Raw genomic sequence first — 20,775 nt, 5'->3', positions numbered from 1 at the left:
TAGGAGGAAATTCTTTGAAATGAAGAGGCAAATCATATGATGCAAAATATTTTGGAATAAGCTAAATTTAGTTTCAGTGATTAAAAAGGATAAAAAGGATTAGAAATTTGACTTTGGGTATTTTATGGATGCACAATAGACAGGAAAAGAGATATTTTCAAGGTCATTGTCCTGTCTCCTATATACATCTGAGAAATTTCTAACCGGATTTTTGGAGCAATAAAACAAACTAAATGGGTGAAGTGGCATCTCTGAAGGCAAAGGGAAGGGTTGAGACCCTGCATCAGGACCGAGAGTGTAGAGGAGAGATAGGCAGTATAAAGAAGTGAGAGGGATGGGTGAGGTATGAATTGCTGGAAACAGGTAAAAGGGGGAAGTTTGAGCTCAGTGGAAGAGGGGAAGAAAGCTATTAGTTGATGTGGATAAGGAAAGTAGAAATGAAGAGGAAGATGGTGAAATATGAAGGGATGGGTACATGGAGGTAAAGTCAGAGGATGGAAGGTGATAAGTGGAGATACAAGAACTGCAGCTAATGGAATCTGATAAATAAAGAATGTCATACATGGAAGAAAATAACAAAGAGATGCTTGATCAAAGAACAGATAGCTGAGAAGATCTCAGATTCTGTAGGTTAAGTGTGTGGGTGATAAGAAGATGGAACCAGGTGGAGGAGTGAATTAAAAAAAAACTGGGTGATTGAGGAAAATGTGGCTGAGTGAGAGAATCAGAAGGTTACCTGGAAATGGTTACCTACAGTGTTCATACAAATGAGCTATGGACTGTCCAAGTGCAACATAAGGTGTGATTATTCTGCTTTGCATTTGGTCTCACCTGACAGATGAGGATGCTGACAGGTCGATGTGGGAGTGGGAAGTGGAGGGTTGGAATGACATGCTTCCGGGAAACAGAGTGCAGATGTCCTGCAAAATGATTGACTAATCTATGCTTGATCTCACTCATGTAGAGAAGGCCTCATAGAGAATATCCATTGCAATGGACAAGCCTGCAGGCTTGCTGGTGAATCTTTGTCTGATTTGCCAGTGCCGTCTGTACGACGATGAGGAAACTGCTGTAGGGACAAGTATTGTACCTCTTGTGCTTTCAGAGGAAAGTGCCAGGGGATGCAGAGCAGTGTTTGTGAATGAATGAGTGAAGTAGGGAGTCATTGAGAGCATGGACCCTGTGGAAAGCAGAAAAGGGCAGGGAGGGGAAGACGTACCTTGTGCAGAATCCTGTTGCAAATGGAGAAGGGATGCTGAACGTAAAGGCTGGCATGATGAAAGATGATGACTAAAGAAACACTATTTCTGTTTCTCCTGTGGTGAGAAGGGTAGGAGCAGATGGGAAGTGGAGGAAATACAAAAGAGGGCTCATCAAGCACAGATGATGGTAGGCCATGTTTCCGGATAACAAAGGATATTTCAGAAGTCCTGGAATGGAAAACCTCATCTTGAGAACAGATGCAGCAGAGACAGAGAAATTGGTGGAGTCCTTAGTCCTTACAAGTGTCACAACCACTGCTACTGAGTCTACGTGCCCCCATAACAGATTCGACAATTATGCTCGTGAATATGCACAATCCAGCATTACTGTTACATTATAGTGGTATTTGACTCCTCTCTTTTCATCGTAGTTTTATTGAGACTTAATTAAAGGCACAGCAATGTTAAACCCCCTGCTTACCCATTTCCACTGACACTGTAAATGAACAGTATTCATTTACTATTTAGTTATTGCTTCCAGCCCCAGTCTTGGCATTTAACTTTCAGTCTGAGAGTCCTAGTTAATGGCTCAGGTGGCCTAGTGTTTATTGTTTTTTCTTTCCCTTTAAATACAGCAACAGTTCTCATTAAAGTCAGCAAACTGTTGACCTGCTTCAGTCTCTCTCTCTGCACTTAGGCCATATCCAAACATAGTGACAGCAAGCATCAACCATGAAAATGGACCCAGGAGAGAGAGAAACACAATTCAGCAGACTTTGACCACATCAGTCCAACTGTCAGCATCTTGCAGTTCCTCCTTTTTTGGTTTCCCAGCAACCTTGGCTACTAATGGCCCGACTCTCAGACCTGATTCCCGTGCCCGTACCAGAACTGGATATTCCCCCACTGGGCAGCTGCTGTGGTGACCCTGATGGCTGAAGAAATTTCATTACTGACTTTCCAAGCCCAGCCTGATCAGTTCGGTGGGTCAGCCTGTTCAACGCTCTACAGGAGCAAGGTTGTCCCATGGTCCACTCATTTTGACACCTTGCTGCCCAGCTAAGGAGAGCTTTGATTGTACAGTACAGAGTCAGGAGACTGCCCACGGAATCCTGGACCTGCACCAAGATAGAGGGATGGTGTTTATGCAGTTAAATTCCGCAAGTTTGTGGTGAAGACGGGATAGATTTTGAGATCCCTCATCGCCATCTTCCAGCATGGACTGAATACAGGGGTCCAACACGAGATCACTGTCCTTGGGAAGCAGGACAGTCTAGATGACCTGATTAATCTGGTTACTCGAGTTCACCTCCGGTAACTGAGTGGTGCAGGGAATGAAGATCTCGAGCTTCCCGCTCCTTGAATCACTGTCTGCCTTCATTATCCCCCTCATCACCTAGCACCCAGCCTATGGAGGAGCCTTTGCAGGTGGGGTGCAGGCACCTATCTCAGGAGGAATGAGATCGAGGCAGGAGAACAGGTTCCTGCCTCTAATGTGGCGATCCAGGACATTTCCAGGTGTCATGTTCCAAGCGTCCAGTAAAAGAGGATATCTATCAGCAGGGAGGGGATCCCTGATGGGTCAGGTCTCTCTGCAATTGGCTTCCCCTGAGTGTATGTTACTCCCACATTCCTTGTCGTGGGGGTCTTAGACAAGGCACTTCAGGCAGTTACCAATTCTGGGGTAGCTGGGAATCTCATGGATATATCTGTGGCTCAAAGATAGGGAGTTCTGACTCAGAAATTGAGGGCAAAGGTCAACATCAAGGCCCTAGATGGTCGACTTCTGGGCACTGGCCAATTCCACCTAGCGCTTGAAGGCAACCATAGGAAATGACTGTCCTCTGTCTGGGTAATTTGCCCAAGTAGCCACTGGTGCTTGGTCTCCCATGGTTATCTCAAGAGTAGAGATCAACATGTCTGTCTATCTGCCTGGGAGCAGCTCAAGTTCTGATCTGCGAATCTCATCCTGTGTCAACTATTGACATGGACCTGTAGGGCATTTGGCTGAATATATGGATTTTCTGAGGTCTTCAGTAAAAAGAAGGCCACTGCTCTGCATCCACACTTGCCATATGACTGTGCTATTGACTTCTTATCCAGTAGTAGTCCTCCTCGGAGCCAGCTGTTTTCTCTCTCTTGTCCAGAAATGATGGTCGTGGAGGAGTGCACCAAGGAGGGATTGGCCTTGGGGTTTATTCATCCATCAACCTCACCAGGTTTCCTGTGCAGGCTTCTTTTCCGTGCACAGGAAGGATGGGAAGCTCCGTCCCTGTATTGATTATTGGCCCCTAAACAATATCAGTGTGAAAAACCACTACCCTCTTCCACTGTGCATTCGAACATCTCCAGGGGCAATCATATTCTCCAAGGCAGATCTGCGCAATGCTTATAAACTAGCTTATATTAAAGAGAAGGATGATTGGAAGTCAGTTTTCAACATCTCCACTGACCACTATGAGTACCTTTGGTCTGGCCAATGCTGTTTTTCAACCCTTAGGCAATGATGTGCTTAGGGATGTATTGAATCAGTTTGTTTTTATGTATTTGGGCAACATTCTGATCTATTCCCGCTCTCACCAATGGTTCAATGGTTCCATTTAATATCAGAGGAAGTATACAGTATACAACCTGAAACTTTTGTTCTTCACAGACAACCATAAAAGAGAAGAAAACCCCAAAGAATGGATGACAGAAAAGTATTAGAGCCCCAAAGCCCTCCCACCTCCTCCCACCAGGAAGACGCCCAGCATGCCTGACGGGTTCTCAGATGACTCCTCAAGAATTACCTGTATCCCAAGCCAAAGAAGTGTGAGTTCTTTTTTTGGGTTTTCCAGTGTTCAAAAGGATCCAAGTAAAGTTCAAGCAGTCACAGAGTGGCCCAAATCATCTATAGTCAAACAGGAGCTGTCTTCATGGGGTTTTATCACCAGTTCATCTGAAGTTTCAGCTCTATCACAGCCCCCGCAAATGCACTCATCAGGAAGACCTCTGCAGGATTCTATTGAAGCAGACCAAGCATTCTCGGAACTGAAGTGATGCTTCACCATTGTCCCAGTGCAGCAGCACCCGGACCCATCCCAGCCATTCATTGCTGAGGTGGTTGCATTTGATGTTAGCATTGGAGCTGACTTATCTCAGCACTCTTCTGCAGGCAGCCAGCTGCACCCTTGTGCCTTTCCTTCCCATCGTTTGACACTAGTCGAGAGTAACTATGATGTCAGTTTGGACAGATCACAAGAACCACTCCTACGTTCAGGGTGCTAAGAAACTCAACTCCCGTCAACCCTGTTGGACTCTCTCTTCTTCTGGTTTAATTTTTTCCTGACCTATCATCCTGATAGCAAGAATACCAAAGCCCTATTCTCTCCCAGCGGTTCGACGGGTCTGAGGCCAATACCGATCCAAAGCCCATCCTTCCTTGCTTGTGCATTGCTCCACCCCCAATCTAACTGGACTGGAACTGGAGACAACACTGCATTCTCTTGCCTCTTCCAACCCATGTCCTGGAGCACCCCCACTGGTTTAGGCAGAGATTGCCCACAAAAAACCTCCAGTTGCCCTCCATTGGTTATGTCCCTCTTTGAATTTCAGAAGGGATTTGGGCCACCACACTTCCTTGACCAGGAGATTGTTGCTGGAGTTTCTGCCACTGAACTGTTGATCTAATGCTACAAGATTAAATGGAGATGGGACAGGACTTCTCTGCTGCATGCTCAGAAACAACATGCCAGGCAGTCTGATCAGTTCCACCAACAGGACAAGCCTCTCAAAGCAGTGGAGAAAGTCCAGCTGACATGTAGAAATGTTTCCCTGAAAGTCAAGAGCTGCAAGTGGGCCCTACACCATGTGGGACCATTCATAGTGGAGAAGTCTATTTACAAGGTCTTGTGCAGTTTGCAATGAAGATCAACTCAGTGTTCTATGCTTCCCAGCTCAAGCCAGTTATGACCCCTCCCCACCCCGGCTCCAGTGACCCCTGCTTGGTGGATGCTCTATACTGTGTGATACCTGCTGGCATCTTGCCAGGTGTGGGGCAAGGTCCAGTACTTTGTGGACTGGGAGGGGTATGTTCTTGGATCCCAGCTGATGACATCCTGGACAAATCTCTCATGTGGGACTTGTGCGGGCTCAGGTCTGTGGTGCTTTAGGAGCTGCATCTAGGGAAGGGGGCCCGGTCACAACCATAGACTCTGTTGCAGAGTCTATTCACCCCTGCAGATGAGCTGCGCAAGAAATTTGACCAATGTACTTATGAACATGCACGTTCCAGCTAATTACTGTTTCATTATGAAAGTATTTAACTTCCTTTTTTTAATTCTAGTCTTGTCGAGACTTGATCCAGAGCACAGCAATGTTTACGTTCCCCGCTTACCCTTGTCCTTGTCCAGGAGAGAGGACTACCGTTTCGACTAACATGTGAATGAGCAGTATTCATTTACTATCTAGTTATTGCTTCCAGCCAGTGTTGGCATTTAACTTTCAGTTTGGGAGTTTAGTTAATGGCCCTTTTGGCCTAGAGTTTATTGTTTCACTTTTCCTTTAAATTCTACAACAGTTCTCATTAAAGTCAGTGAACTGTTGACACGCTTCAGCATGTGTCTCTTTCTCTCTCTCTCTCTGCACTAGAATCAAATCTGAACATAATGACAGTAAGAGTCTGGATGGGAGGAGGTGTAGTCAATATAGCTGTGGGAATCGATGGGTTTATTGTAAATGTCAATAGATATTTTGTCTCCTGAGACTGAAGTAGAAGTATCAGATAAAGGACAGAAGTTTCTGAAATGATGCAAGTGAATTTGAGGGCAAGGTAGAAACTGAATTCCGTTTGAGTCGCGGAAAGGGTATCAAGGCAGCCATCGATGTAGTGGAAGAAGTGTCAGGCAGTGGTGCCGCGGTGACTGTTCCTCAGAACCAACAGGCTTAACTAAGGCCTGCAAGAGTGTCCGTGGCTATCCATTGAATTCCTAGAAAGTGAAAAGATGCAAAGATTATGTTGCAGTATTTATGAAGCTGTACCCTTAAATAGCAGCCCTGTGACTACTTCAGGAGAGCTCCAACACCACAGCATATCGCTAAGATAGTTTGCCAAACACCCAGTACATGGACGGCATTATCTTACTGATGTACTGAATGTACACTAATGAGTGAAAATTATATTAATAACAACAACAACAACAACAACAACAACAATAATAATAATAATAATAATAATAATAATAATAATAATAATAATAAATTGTATTATTATTTACAGAATTTTGTGAATGTGTGTTTTATTTCAAGCGAGGTCCCCAGCTACAATTCCAGGCCACCTTTATGTTTAACTGCAGTAATGCTGTTCTTTTGTCAGTTTGGAGAAAGTAGAATTGGAAACAAAGAAAGAAATATTCCATCTCAGAGAAGAAAATTATTACAGGCTGCTCAACTGAAATCGATAATTTACCAATAAGTATAATGATTATGTGCATAAATGTGGGTAACAGGAAAGACCTTGTCTGAATGTACAAATGTAAAGCTTCTCCGTGTCACTTGACTCCACGTGCCAGAGAATATTGCTGTGGGACGGCTGACTGCAAAGCTCATGCACCCTTCAACCCTGTAGCCCTGGTTCGGTGCAGCTCCCTGGGTACAGAAACAGTTCAGTTCCTTATTCAGGTTGGGTGATTGGGTACTGATCCAAAGGAGATGAAATAGGAGTGACCAGAAATCTCAGTTTTAAAGAAATAAAATAAAATGGATAAAAAGAAGTGAGTTCCAAAAGACTGTCAGGGGTGGAGCAAAGGGAAGCTGTTTTTGCAATAGAGTGTACTTGTAATTTTGGAGATTGTATGTTGGCATAGTGGTTAGTTTAACACTTTTACATTGCCAGCAATCTGGATTCAATTCCCCCTGCTGTTTATAAGAAGTCTGTCCGTTCTCTATGTGATTGCACTGGTTTCCTCCAGCATTCTGAAGACATATGGGTGAGTAGGCTAATTGGTCACATGGGTGCAATTGGATGATGCAGGTTCATTGGGCTTGCAAGGCCTGCTGCTGTGCTGTATCTCTAAAATAGTATTCTTTGTGGCATTGGCTAATGAGACAGAGAGTGGCAAAGGTGTGAAAAGCTTGGAGTTCCCCAACAGTTGTTAATGGGAGACTGCGAAGGCGAAGGTGAAATCTGTATGTACATGGTTGAGATATTGTACCTGGGAATAAAGATTTCACTAGATAGAATCAATAGGCTAGCATGTGGACATTCATGATAAAGGCCAATGTTTATTGTTGATGCTTGCTAGCCTTTGGAAAAGGTGCTGGTGATCTGCCACCTTGAACTGCTGCACACTTAGAGATATATTCTGTGATAATGTTGTGCAAAGGGAGTTCAGTGGTTTATATCCTTGCTGGAGGAATAAACAATTATATATTTCTGTTGAGATACTGAGCATTTTGGAGGGAATACTGTATGTGATTCTGCGTCCATAACTCTGCTGCCCTAATCTTCATGGCAGTGGTCTCCAATTCCCAGATATTTGTAAGTAGGACTTTGAGAGGTCATTTTGGCTGAGAGCAACTTTGCCGTGCCCATGTTCAATGCCGAGATTGATGAAAGGAGATCTATCTAGGTGTAGTTTTTTTTCTCTAGTTTTACACAGTGTCTGTGGCTTTCCAGATAATTTCTGTGGCTGCAGATCAGAAGATACACACAGGCCTCTTTGAGAAAGGATGCTACAATTTCAGACAGTATTTCATTCCAGAGAACCAGATGGATTTTTATTGGTCATCTTTTTTTAAAATTCCAAGTTAATGATTAAATTTCAATTTAACTGCTTTGGTGGGATTTGAATGCAAATTGAGGATTGTTTATCCATTCCTGTGTCCTATTATTGTGGTTACTCAACTGCTGCACTACCTCCGTGCAGGTGATGGTGGAGACACATCAAGAGCTGTAGAGTGGTCAGTGAAAAGCCAACAAGAAACCCAGAGAGTCAGAACTGAATAATCGGTTTAAGAAAGCAATGTTGCTACTTTTTGGTTCAAAAGTTCCTTTAAATATATCTAGTTTAGAACTGAGCCATGTAGACAAGGAAGTTCTGAAATTTATTTCCCAAAGCATATTCCACGAGCTGATGTCATTCATTGTGTTTTGCTAGAGTATAGAATTGAATTAGTTATTCTAAATTGTGGCAAGAGAAAGTTGAACATAACAGCTGGAACAAGTGGGTTCAAGCTCAGAGTTAAGCTAAGCTGCAATCTATTGTAGGTGTGGAATTCATAAGATCAGCAGAAGTTAACAACTCCACTCAACTTAGTGATTCAGAAAAAATTTCTATAACAAAAAGAGGCATAGAATTAGGAGGCAGAAAATAGTTATATAAATACACGCTATTTCACAAGGCAGCATTTATGTTTAGGTGAAGAAGCCTCAGACCTACTCTGTGATCTATCTTTTGATAAAGTATGACATTTGAAGTTGGGAAACACAAAAGAAAGTGAGCAACTTCATTCTGTGTCTCTCCTTTTCTTTGAATCCTTTTCTTAAGTTAGCTCTAAAGCGTTGTCTGATCCTGCCATGTAAAGATCGTTATTTGACAGATGATGGGTGATAGTATAAAGAGAACTGGGAGAGAGTGGAGCGACACATGAAGGTCTGAAGAGATCAAAAGGCAGGGCTAGTGAAAAATGTCGCTGTAGTTCCCATTAGTACAAGTGTGTTACTGGTGTGACACTTTTGGATTCATACATTTTTTTCTGACATTAGCTAACATGTCTTATTTGCTGTAGAAATTTGCTGTTCTTTAACGTGCAGCCAAAGCAATGAAAGTAAACTACAGTCATCAAATGTTCTGTTCAAGCCAGAGACCACCAAAACTGCAAATGTACAAAGGTGAAATGCATAAGGTAGAAGCTCTTGAAGACTGTTGGTATAGGAGTTAAAGGAGCAAAAAGAAGAAAGGAATGACTCATATTACGAATCAGAAGTCAATATCTATACACCAAATTAATTATCTTTTCAATTACCTATAAGTAGCATTTATGTTTAGGTGAAGAAGCCTCAGACCAACTCTGTGATCTATCTTTTGATAAAGTATGACATTTGAAGTTGGGAAACACAAAAGAAAGTGAGCAACTTCATTCTGTGTCTCTCCTTTTCTTTACTTTACTTTTCTTTACTTTTCATAACTTGCCTCTTTTTCTCTGTCAAACTTGAATAGAACCACAATTTTTTTTTGTATAGGTGTCATTTGGAATTCAGTGGGCAGATTTTGGAAAAAGGAAAGGCCTTACTTGTCAAAATCTCTTTCACATATGAAATTCTGCCTCATATCTGAAAGCTGTAGAGAAAGCTGTAGTTTTTTTAAAGGAAAAACTTCTTCTTCCAGAGAGTTGTGGGGGTCTGGAATGCACTGCCTCGGAAGGCAGTGGAGGCCAATTCTCTGGATGCTTTCAAGAAGGAGCTAGATAGGTATCTTATAGTTAGGGGAATCAAGGGATATGGGGACAAGGCAGGAAGCGGGTATTGATAGTAGATGATCAGCCATGATCTCAGAATGGCGGTGCAGGCTCGAAGGGCCGAATGGTCTACTTCTGTACCTATTGTCTATTGTCTATAACACAATGCATATTAGGCTAAGTTGTGATAAGAATACCAATTAATTTCATTTGGATATATTTAATTCCATTGAATTCCCACTATTAGTGGTAGATAAATAAACCGATTACCGTGATTTAGAGATGTGCTCCTTCTTCAAAGAAAAGGATTATCCTTCCTCCACTATTGATACAGCCCTCAATCTCCTCCATTTTCCAAACATCCATGCTCACCACATCTTCCCACTGCCTTAGCAGAGATAGAGTTCCTTTTGTCCTTACCTACCAACCCATGAGCCTTCGCATCCAACATATCATTCTCCCCAGCTTTTGCCTTCTTCAAAGGGATTCTACCACTAAATTTATCTTTACCTCACTGCCTCTCTCTATTTTCTGAAGGGATCTCTCCCTATGTGATTCCCTTGTCCATTTGACCCTCCCCACCAATCTCCCTCCTGATACTTACCCCTGCAAGTGGCCAAAGTGCTTCACTTGCTTATTCAGCTCCTTCCTCTCCTCCATTCCTGGCTCCAACAAGTCATTCGAGGCAAGGCAACACTTCACCTGTGAATCTGCTGGGGTCGTGTTCTGTGTCCAGTACTCCAATGTACTTTCCCTACATTCATTAAACACATCGTAAATTGGGTGACTGCTTTATCTGCAAAAAACACAACTTCCTGGTGGCCAAACATTTTTGTTTCAATTTCAACATGCTGATCCATGGCCTCTTCTTGTGCCATGATACGGCCATCCTCAGGGTGGAGGAGCATCTCCTTACAATCTGTCTGCTGTCTGCTGGCAAGAATATCTCTTCCCCCCTTTTTATTCCCCTCTCTGGCCTCTTACCTCTTCTCAACTGCCTATCACCTCCCACTGAAACCCCTCCTCTTCCCTTTCTCCTATGGTCTACTCTCCTCTCCTATCAAATTCATTCATTCTCCAACCCTTTACCTTTCCCACCCACCTGGCTTCACCTATTACCTTCTAGCTATTTTCCTTCTCCTCCTTTTATTATGGTGTCTCCTTCCTTTCCAGTCCCAAAGAAGAGTCTTGGCCCAAAACGTCGACTGCTTACTCATTTCCATAGCTGCTGCCTGACCTGTTGAGCTCCTCCAACACTTTTTATGTGTTGTTTTGAATTTCCAGCATCTGCAGAATGTCTTGTGTTTATGTTATACTGTGATTTATACTTGATTTTGGTACAGCAAAACAACTAGTCAGCTGATATCTACACCTGCTGAGTTTACATTTAAATCCTCATTTACTTCATTCAGATAATTTTCATTTCATTTTTCTTTATACGTATTGCATATAAAACAATTTTACCAGAATAAGCAGGTGATCATTATGCATTATTAAATATATGAAGGCTAATCAGTACAAGTGAGGCAAAGTTTTCAGACAATGAAGGCAAGCAATCCTCACAGATGTTCAGCTGTTTGTTCTGATTAACACGAGGGAAAAATTCAATTGATATTCCTGGGAGGGTTCCTAATCTAGGAGAGTTTGCTGGGAATGATTTGGCAACTTCCCTGATTTATCCTGAGATGAAATGTTAGTTTGGAAATTGTTTTTTTTTCTGTTTAAAGATGGACCTTTGGGTAGGATGGGTGGAGTATTCCAAATGGACTAATTTATTTCCAGCTTTATCTTTCTGGATTTTTTACAGTACTACTGTACAAGTTCTGCCTTGTTCCAACATGAGTGCTTTCAGTGTCCTGATCCCCCTTGTTGTAACAATAAGTGCCATACTTTCATCTATCTTGATCATAAACTTTAGAATTTCTTCTCTACCAACTTATCTCTTTATCTTTCTATCTCCTTACTCACACTATTCCTTAACATTTTTCTGTTCGACACACTTGTCCTAAAATCTCTTACAGTGTCTATGAGTAATGATGATTTACATAAAATCCTATCGTTTAATAGTCCAATAGTTCCATTTGATATCAGAGTATGTATACAATATACGACATAAGCATAGAAAATATAGAAAACCTACGGCACCATACAGGCCCCTTGGCCCACAAAGCTGTGCTGAACCTGTCCTTACCTTAGAAATTACCTGGGCTTACCCATAGCCCTCTATTTTTCTGAGCTCCATGTACCACCTGGAATTCTTGTTCTTCACAGACATCCACGAAAACAGAAGAGTGCCCCAAAGAATTACTAACAATAAAAGCATTACAGAAGCAGGCTCCAGTGGAGAAGGAACATTAGGATTTTACTGCAGCGGATGTATGGATGGAGGTCTCTGTAGTTGAGTGACCACTTTCTTGCTTCTTTCTCTTGATGGTGGGAGAGTTTGCTGCCACTCTTGGAATAAAAAGCGATGCGGTAGACTGTAATATAGTAACAGCGACTGTCAGTCTCCCCTTTTGCTGTGAAAATGAGTGATATCTCTCTGTCCCTTGTTCGTGCAAGGGAGGGCCTGTGGCACGTCAAACTATCGGATAAAAAATAGTTTTTCACTGCAGGTGATGGTCTCTCTTTGGGAGCTTTGCTGTTGTTTGGTGGGTGGTGGGCGCAGGCATTTTGCTGAAATGGGTGGGGTGGAGGGGAGAGATTGATGCTTGCCTGGGGGAGGGGGGACAGTGGGATTTGGGTTCCTAACATTTTCTGTCATCCATTCTTTTAGGGCTCTTCTGTTTTTCGTGGATGTTTGTGAAGACTATTATTTCAGGTTATATATTGTATACCTCCTCTGATAATAAACTGAACAATTTTAACCCTTTAACCCCCCCCCCCCCACATCTGCCCTCCCATGCACAGGCAGCAGCAAAACAACGACTCTCCTTCTCTCACACTTACTTCAGCACAGAAAGCAACGGCACCTCCATCCACCAAGCAAACAATAGCAAAGCCCCCAAGAGAGACTATGATCTGCAGGACACCAAGAACTAACTGTTCACCTGACAATTTGAAATACCACAGACTCTCTCTCCCTCTCCCTCCCTAGTAAAGGGTCAAAGAGGAGACCCCCTTTCACAGTGAGAGAGAAGACCACAAAAGACAGCCAACTCACTGTTAACGATGCTAAAGTCTTGCTGCGTCGTTTTTTTCCCCCGAGTTCTCAAAGTCAAGAATCAGCAACAAACTCTCCCCTATCAACGAGAGAAAGAGAAAGAGCATGTGATTCACCGAGTACAGAGTCCCGGATAGCTGATTCGTTGTTCCCAATATTCCATTTTCTCTGGAGATACTTCAGTCAGTGGCACCAGCATAGAATTGGCTCACCCCAGGGCTGCCTTGCGACCCTGAAGGCGCATAGTTTTCTGGGCTGTATACTTGAGATATCAAACAACGGTGGGCCGTGAGCCCCTGGGAGTGGCTCCCAACACTGCAAAGAACTGAAATTTGAGTGTAACTCTAGGTCAGGGTCTTTGACAGAACCCCATCCACCTTGAAAAGGAAAAAGAGAGATGTTAGAATTAGAAATTAAGCAGTTTCCGCAGATGAGCTCGAAGGAGTTGTTGTTGAACTCCATTGTAGCTCTGCCCAATCTATAACCTATTGAGAGTTATAAATGTAAACTGAATTGTGACATGTCATAAGGCATCTATTATATGGCTGATAAAATTATTTAATTTTATCCGGATTAGATAATTTATCTGAAAGTAGTTATGATGTCAACCATTCAGTACTGCAGTAGAATTCAGGATCTTTGAAAGACTGCTTAATAATAGTCGCAATTTTGTTTGGGTTTGTGCACCTGAATAGTGCTTGTGCCATGTTGGGGATACACCACTATCATCTGTGCGTGTCACAGTCATGCCTTGGTATTCTTGTGATGACTGATAACCTGGGCCACTTAGGGAAACATTTTTATTAATCTTACACGTGCGACTTATGAGAGTTTGTGTGTGTGTCATTGGTGGATCCTTGGCCTTTGGTGTTTTCAGCTCATGTAGAGTTATTGAATTAACAGACAGACAGACATACTTTATTGACCCCGAGGGAAACTGGGTTTTGTCACAGTTGCACCAACCAAGAATAATGTAGAAATATAGCAATATAAAACCATAATTAATTAAATAATAATAAGTAAAACATTCCAAGTGGAAATAAGTCCAGGACCAGCCTATTGGCTCAGGGTGTCTGACACTCCGAGGGAGGAGTTGTAAAGTTTGATGGCCACAGGCAGGAACGACTTCCTATGATGCTCAGTGTTGCATCTCGGTGGAATGAGTCTCTGGCTGAACGTACTCCTGTGCTTAACCAGTACATTATGGAGTGGATGGGAGACATTGTCCAAGATGGCATGCAACTTGGACAGCATCCTCTTTTCAGACACCACCGTCAGAGAGTCCAGTTCCACCCCCACAACATCACTGACCTTACGAATGAGTTTATTTGTTCTGTTGGTGTCTGCTACCCTCAGCCTGCTGCCCCAGCACACAACAGCAAACATGATAGCACTGGTCATCACAGACTCGTAGAACATCTGTTGAAAGAGGTACAGACGTGTGATAGTCCGGAGAGAAGGTACAAAGATTCTGGTCATGCCTTGCAGCAAGATATCGCTACAACCCAGCATCATTGACCGTTTTGGTGGTTTCTGCTGGCTTGGGTGGTGAGACTGCTTAAGTAAAGTGTTTCGGGCACTGCTTCCATTTGCACAATACAGACTGGAGGTGCCAATAATGGTCGTTGGTACTTCTCACTTTGACACTGTGCCTTATAGAGAGTTGTTTCGGAACTTATTTCTTCAAGAGGCTGTCGGTGTAAGAAATGTCCCATTTTAAAGCTTCCTTCATTATGGGCATATATTTTCCACAAATCAAAAAAAAGCAGCTGTTACAAGGAAGCCAATACAAGGGAAGTATGGCACTATGGTGCACCGCAGGCAAAGTATTGTCACCCTGACATTCCTTCCAGCTCTTAGTTTATTCTTGTTAGTGAAATTACTCTTTCCACACTTCCCATGGTAAGCTTCTTTGATCCCACATCATGTTGCTCGGTTCATTATTTATCAAGTCATGGGCAACTATTGATATTACCTTGAATGTAGCTTTATGACTTTTCAAGATTGGCTCAATGGATAATAAGTGCCAAATGAGTTGAATCAGATTCAAAGATAAACAATTACCAGAGGAACTCAGCAGGATGCCCTGATGCAGGGTTTTGACTCAGAAAATTGACAATTCCATTCATCCTACAGGTGCTGATTGGCCTTCAGAATTTCTACAAAGGGAGTTTTTAACATTGTGCGCCATCTTTGATCTTATCGTTTAAGAAATAAGTATTCAGTTTTGCCCATATATTTCTTAGAAACCTTAGATATAGACAATAGACAATAGGTGCAGAAGTAGACCATTCGGCCCCTCGAGTCTGCACCACCATTCTGAGATCATGGCTGATCATTCACTATCAATACCCAGCCCCTGCCTTGTCCCCATATCCCTTGATTCCCCTATCCATCAGATATCTATCTAGCTCCTTCTTGAAAGCATCCAGAGAATTGGCCTCCACCGTCTTCCGAGGCAGTGCATTCCCCATCTCCACAACTCTCTGGGAGAAGAAGCTCTTCCTCAACTCTGTTTTAAATAACTGACCTCTTATTCTCAATCCATGCCCTCAGGTACTGGACTCTCCCAACATCTGGAACATATTTCCTGCCTCAATCCTATCAAATCCTTTAATTATCTTAAATGTTTCAATCAGATCCCCTCTCAATCTCCTCAATTCCAGCGTGTACAAGCCCAATCTCTCCAATCTCTCTGCGTAAGACAGCCCTGCCATCCCAGGAATCAACCTAGTGAATCTACGCTGCACTTCCTCAATTGCCAGAATGTCCTTCCTTAAACCTGGAGACCAAAACTGTACACAATATTCCAGGAGTGGTCTCACCAGGGTCCTGTACAAATGCAAAAGAACATCCTTGCTTTTGTATTCAATTCCCCTTGTAACAAAGGCCAACATTCCATTTGCCCTCTTCACTGCCTGTTGCACTTGCTCATTCACCTTCATTGACTGGTGAACTAGGACTCCTAGGTCTCTTTGCATTTCTCCCTTACCTAACTCAACACCGTTCAGACAATACTCTGCCCTCTTGTTCCAGCTTCCAAAGTGGATAACTTCACATTTATTCACATTGAATGACATCTGCCAAGTATCTGCCCACTCACTCAGCCTATCCAAGTCTCCCTGTATTCTCCTAACGTCCTCTTCGCATGTCACACTGCCACCCAGTTTAGTATCATCAGCAAACTTGCTGATATAGTTTTCAATGCCCTCATCTAAATCATTGACATAAATCGTAAAGAGCTGTGGTCCCAATACAGAGCCCTGTGGTACCCCACTAGTCACCTCCAGCCAGTCTGAGAAACACCCATTCACTGCTACCCTTTGCTTTCTATCTGCCAACCAGTTTTCTATCCATGTTGAAACCCTGCCCCCAATGCCATGAGCTCTGATTTTACTCACCAATCTCCTATGTGGCACCTTATCGAATGCCTTCTGACAATCTAGGTACACAACATCTACTGGCTTACCCTCGTCTAACATCCTTGTTACACCCTCAAAAAACTCCAACAGATTAGTCAAGCATGATTTGCCCTTGGTAAATCCATGCTGGCTCGGCCTAATCCTATTTCTGCCATCTAGATGTGCCACTATTTCGTCCTTAATAATGGACTCAAGCATCTTCCCCACGACTGACGTTAGGCTAACAGGGCGATAGTTCTCCATTTTCTCCTTCCCTCCCTTCTTGAAAAGTGGGACAACATTAGCCACTCTCCAATCTTCAGGAACTGATCCTGAATCGAAGGAACATTGGAAAATGATTACCAATGCATCCGCAATTTCCTGAGCCACCTCTTTTAGAACCCTCGGATGCAGACCATCTGGACCCGGGGATTTATTAGCCTTCAGTCCTACCAGTCTACTCATCACAGTTTCTTTCCTAATGTCAATCTGTCTCAATTCCTCTGATATCTTATGACCCTGGCCCATCCATACATCTGGGAGATTGCTTGTGTCCTCCCTGGTGAAGACAGATCTAAAGTATGCATTAAATTCTGTTGCCATTTCCCTGTTTCCCATAACAATTTCTCTCAATTCATTCTTCAAGGGGCCAACATTGTTCTTAACTATCTTCTTTCTCTTCACATAGCTAAAAAAGCTTTTGCTATCCCCTTTTATATTCCTGGCTAGACTGAGCTCATACCTGATTTTTTCTCTCCGTATTGCTTTTTTAGTTAAGATCTGTTGTTCCTTAAAACTTTCCCAATCATCTGTATTCCCACTCATCTTAGCCCTGTCATACTTCTTTTTCTTTAATGCTATACAATCTCTGACTTCCTTTGTCAACCACTGTGGCCCCTTCCCCCTCTTTGAATCCTTCCTTCTCATTGGAATGAACTGCATTTGCATCTTTTGTATTATGCCCAAGAACATCTGCCACTGCTGATCCACTGACTTTCCTGCCAGGGCATCCGCCCATTTAACTTTGGCCAGCTCATCCCTCATGGCTCCGTAGTCTCCTTTATTTAATTGCAACACTGACACCTCTGATCTGCCCTTATCCCTCTCAAATTGTAGATAAAAACTTATCATGTTATGATCACTCATAATTCATACACCTTATTTTTTAGGTGCAATCAGTGTTGTTATGCAGTGTAGAGGCACTTTTACAAATAAATAGCAAGTATAAAAAGATAAAATTGCTAGAGGAATTCAGTGACAAGGCGTATCTATGGAAAGGAGAGGACTTTCCAACATTTTGGGTCAAGAACCTGCATTGGAGGGTTCAGATCCTGTTTAAAATGTCAACAATTCCTCTGTCCCCTCCACAGTTGCTGCTGCACCTGCTCAATTTCTCCAGCCATTTGTTATTTGTTCCATATTTGAATTTTTGCCATCTCTTCAGTATCTAATTGGTCTGTTTTTAGTGGATTTGCCTAATAGATGAACATTGAGCATGAAAACTTTGTTTCTCAAATGCTAGCAAGCAAGCTTTGAGATTCACCTAAATAAACATGTTACTTTGATGTATTATCCAAAGGAAAGACCACAACACAGCAGCATTGCAATGTGGATTCGCATTGGGTTGATGCCTTTCTCTGGGAGAAAAGTCCCTAGATTTTAGGAAAAGTAACCATATAACAATTACAGCACAGAAACAGGCCATCTTGGCCCTTCTAGTCCGTGCCGAACGCTTACTCTTACCTAGTCCCACCTACCTGCACTCAGTCCATAATCCTCCATTCCTTTCCTGTCCATATACCTATCCAATTTTTTTAAAATTACAATATCAAACCTGCCTCTACCACTTCTACTGGAAGCTATCACTCTCTGAGTTAAGAAATTCCCCCTCGAGTCCCCCTAAAATTTTGCCCCTTAACTCTCATCTCATGTCCTTTTCTTTGAATCTCCCCTACTTTCAATGGAAAAAGCCTATCCATGTCAACTCTATCTATCCCTCTCCTAATTTTAAATACCTCTATCAAGTCCCCCCTCAACCATCTATGCTCCAAAGAATAAAGACCTAACTTGTTCAACCTTTCCCTGTAACTTAGGTGCTGAAACCCAGGTAACATTCTAGTAAATCTCCTCTGTACTCTCTCTATTTTTTGACATCTTTCCAATAATTTGGTGACCAGAACTGTACACAATACTCCAAATTTGGCCTCACTAATGCCTTGTACAATTTTAACATTACATCCCAACTCCTATACTCAATGCTCTGATTTATAAAGGCCAGCATACCAAAAGCTTTCTTCATCACCCTATCCACATGAGATTCCACCTTCAAGGAACTGTGCACCATTACTCCTAGATCACTCTGTTCTACTGCATTCCTCAATGCCCTACCATTTACCATGTCTGTCCTATTTTGATTAGTCCTACCAAAATGTAGCAGGTCACACTTATCAGCATTAAACTCCATCTGCCATCTTTCAGCCCACTCTTCTAACTGGCCTAAATCTCTCTGCAAGTGTTGAAAACCTACTTCATTATCTACAATGCCACTTATCTTAGTATCATCTGCAAACTTACTAATCCAATTTACCACCCCATCATTCAGATCCTTAATGTATATGACAAACAATATTGGACCCAGTACAGATCCCTGAGGCTCACCACTGGTCATTGGCCTCCAACCTGACAAACAGTTATCCACCATTACTCTCTGGCATCTCCCATCCAGCCACTGTTGAATCCATTTTACTACTTCAATATTAATACCTAATGATTGAACCTTCCTAACTAACCTTCCATGTGGAACCTTGTCAAAGGCCTTACTGAAGTCCATATAGACAGCGTGCACTGCTTTACCCTCGTCAAATTTCCTAGTAACCCCTTCAAAAATTTCAATAAGATTTGTCAAACATGACCTTCCACGCACAAATCCATATTGACTGTTCCTAATCAGGCCCTGTCTATCCAAATAATTACATATACCATCTCTAAGAATACTTTCCATTAATTTACCCACCACTGACGTCAAACTTACAGGCCAAGTAGTGAAGGAAAAGTGCCTGGTGAAATTATGGAAGGATTTAGAGAGTTGTGAGCCCTAAAGCCTGAAACATAGCTGCAAACATTCAAGAGAGAGCTGTCTCGTTTGGGAGGATACATTGCGCAGTTGCAGAACTGGAGGGCAGTTAAACACCTTGAAGGAATTGAAAAATAAGTGTGCAGAGTCAGGTAATTAGTTCTGTATTATTATGGAATCATATTCTCGTGGTCTTACTTTATCCTGGCCACACATGTGAACTTTCCAGGGTATTTTCACAAAATGAGAAATTTTGTTGATGCTGGGAATCCAAAGCAAAACACACAAGATGCTGGAGGAACTCAGCAGGCCTGGCAGCATCTATGTAAAAGAGGAAGCAGTTGCCATTTTGGGCTGAGACCCTTCTTCAAGACTCCTCAAGGGTCTTGGACTGAAGTATAAACTGTTGACTCTTTTCCATAAATGCTGCCTGGCCTGCTGAGTTCCTCCAGCAGTTTGTGTTTGTTCCAGGGTATTTTGATTGTTAAAAGGATATTGCAAGAATAAATATCTCTAAGTTGTATTATGAAAACCACTGCCTACCTCCTATAAGAGAAAATCTGCAAATGCTGGAAATCTGAGTGTGTCTACCTACCTCTGTACAATTTGAGAGGTGCAGAACTGTAAATACCCTTAGTTTTGTTCAAATAATTTACTGTTTTTGAAAGATAGGGAAATGGAACATGATGACATTTATTTCTGTTCAATCTTAACTAATTCTTTAGCTGTAAAAGCAAAAAGTTTTCCTGTAAATTGTTGGAATGTAATTAGAAATTGTTGCTCTTTTCTATTTTTTCCAGCATTATCAAGATGTACCATATGGTGATTTAATATTAAGACTTCTAGCTTTTTTGCCCAGCTGTCTGAATTGGGAAAAGCTTTTATCTGCAAAGAAAGTTCTTGTGCTGCACATCATCAAATATAGGAACAGAAGATAAGCCCAGAAAAAGCTTATCTAAATCAAAATAGTGAAGAAGAAATGCCCAAGATATGGTGATGACAGGACTTGTTATGCCCCTGATTAGGGATAAGAGTAGTTGAGAACATGTAGAACTGATAAGGGAATTGTGATGTTTTTGATTCAAAGGGGATAACAGGCAATCTAGTTCTCAACAATGCTCCCCAATCTAAGGTGTTTTAATAAAAAAAAGTCATAACTGGTACCAATATGTAGTTAGATTTGAACCATTGAGCATCTAGTCCAAGGAGATTTCAAATTTACCTAACAGGCGTCAGGCACAGAGATGGCAATGTTATCAACTGAACCAAGACATTTGAGCAACAGATTTTTGAAATGATTTGACAGCTGAGGAGTAGCTGAACAGATTTATCAAGCATTAAACTCTGTGTTTGTTCAATGGTGAAGACTGCCTCAGAAAATGTCATTAGAGGTAGGATGGCTGTTGCTTATGTGAAACAAAGTGCGGATCCATCCGTCTCTGAGATTTATCACTTTCTGACAGGCTATCATGCGATCGTTACATCATGCCATGTAACACT

The sequence above is a fragment of the Hypanus sabinus genome, chromosome 12 (assembly GCF_030144855.1).
Source record: "Hypanus sabinus isolate sHypSab1 chromosome 12, sHypSab1.hap1, whole genome shotgun sequence".
NCBI classification, from domain to species: Eukaryota; Metazoa; Chordata; class Chondrichthyes; order Myliobatiformes; family Dasyatidae; genus Hypanus; species Hypanus sabinus.
This window is presented reverse-complemented; position numbering follows the sequence as displayed.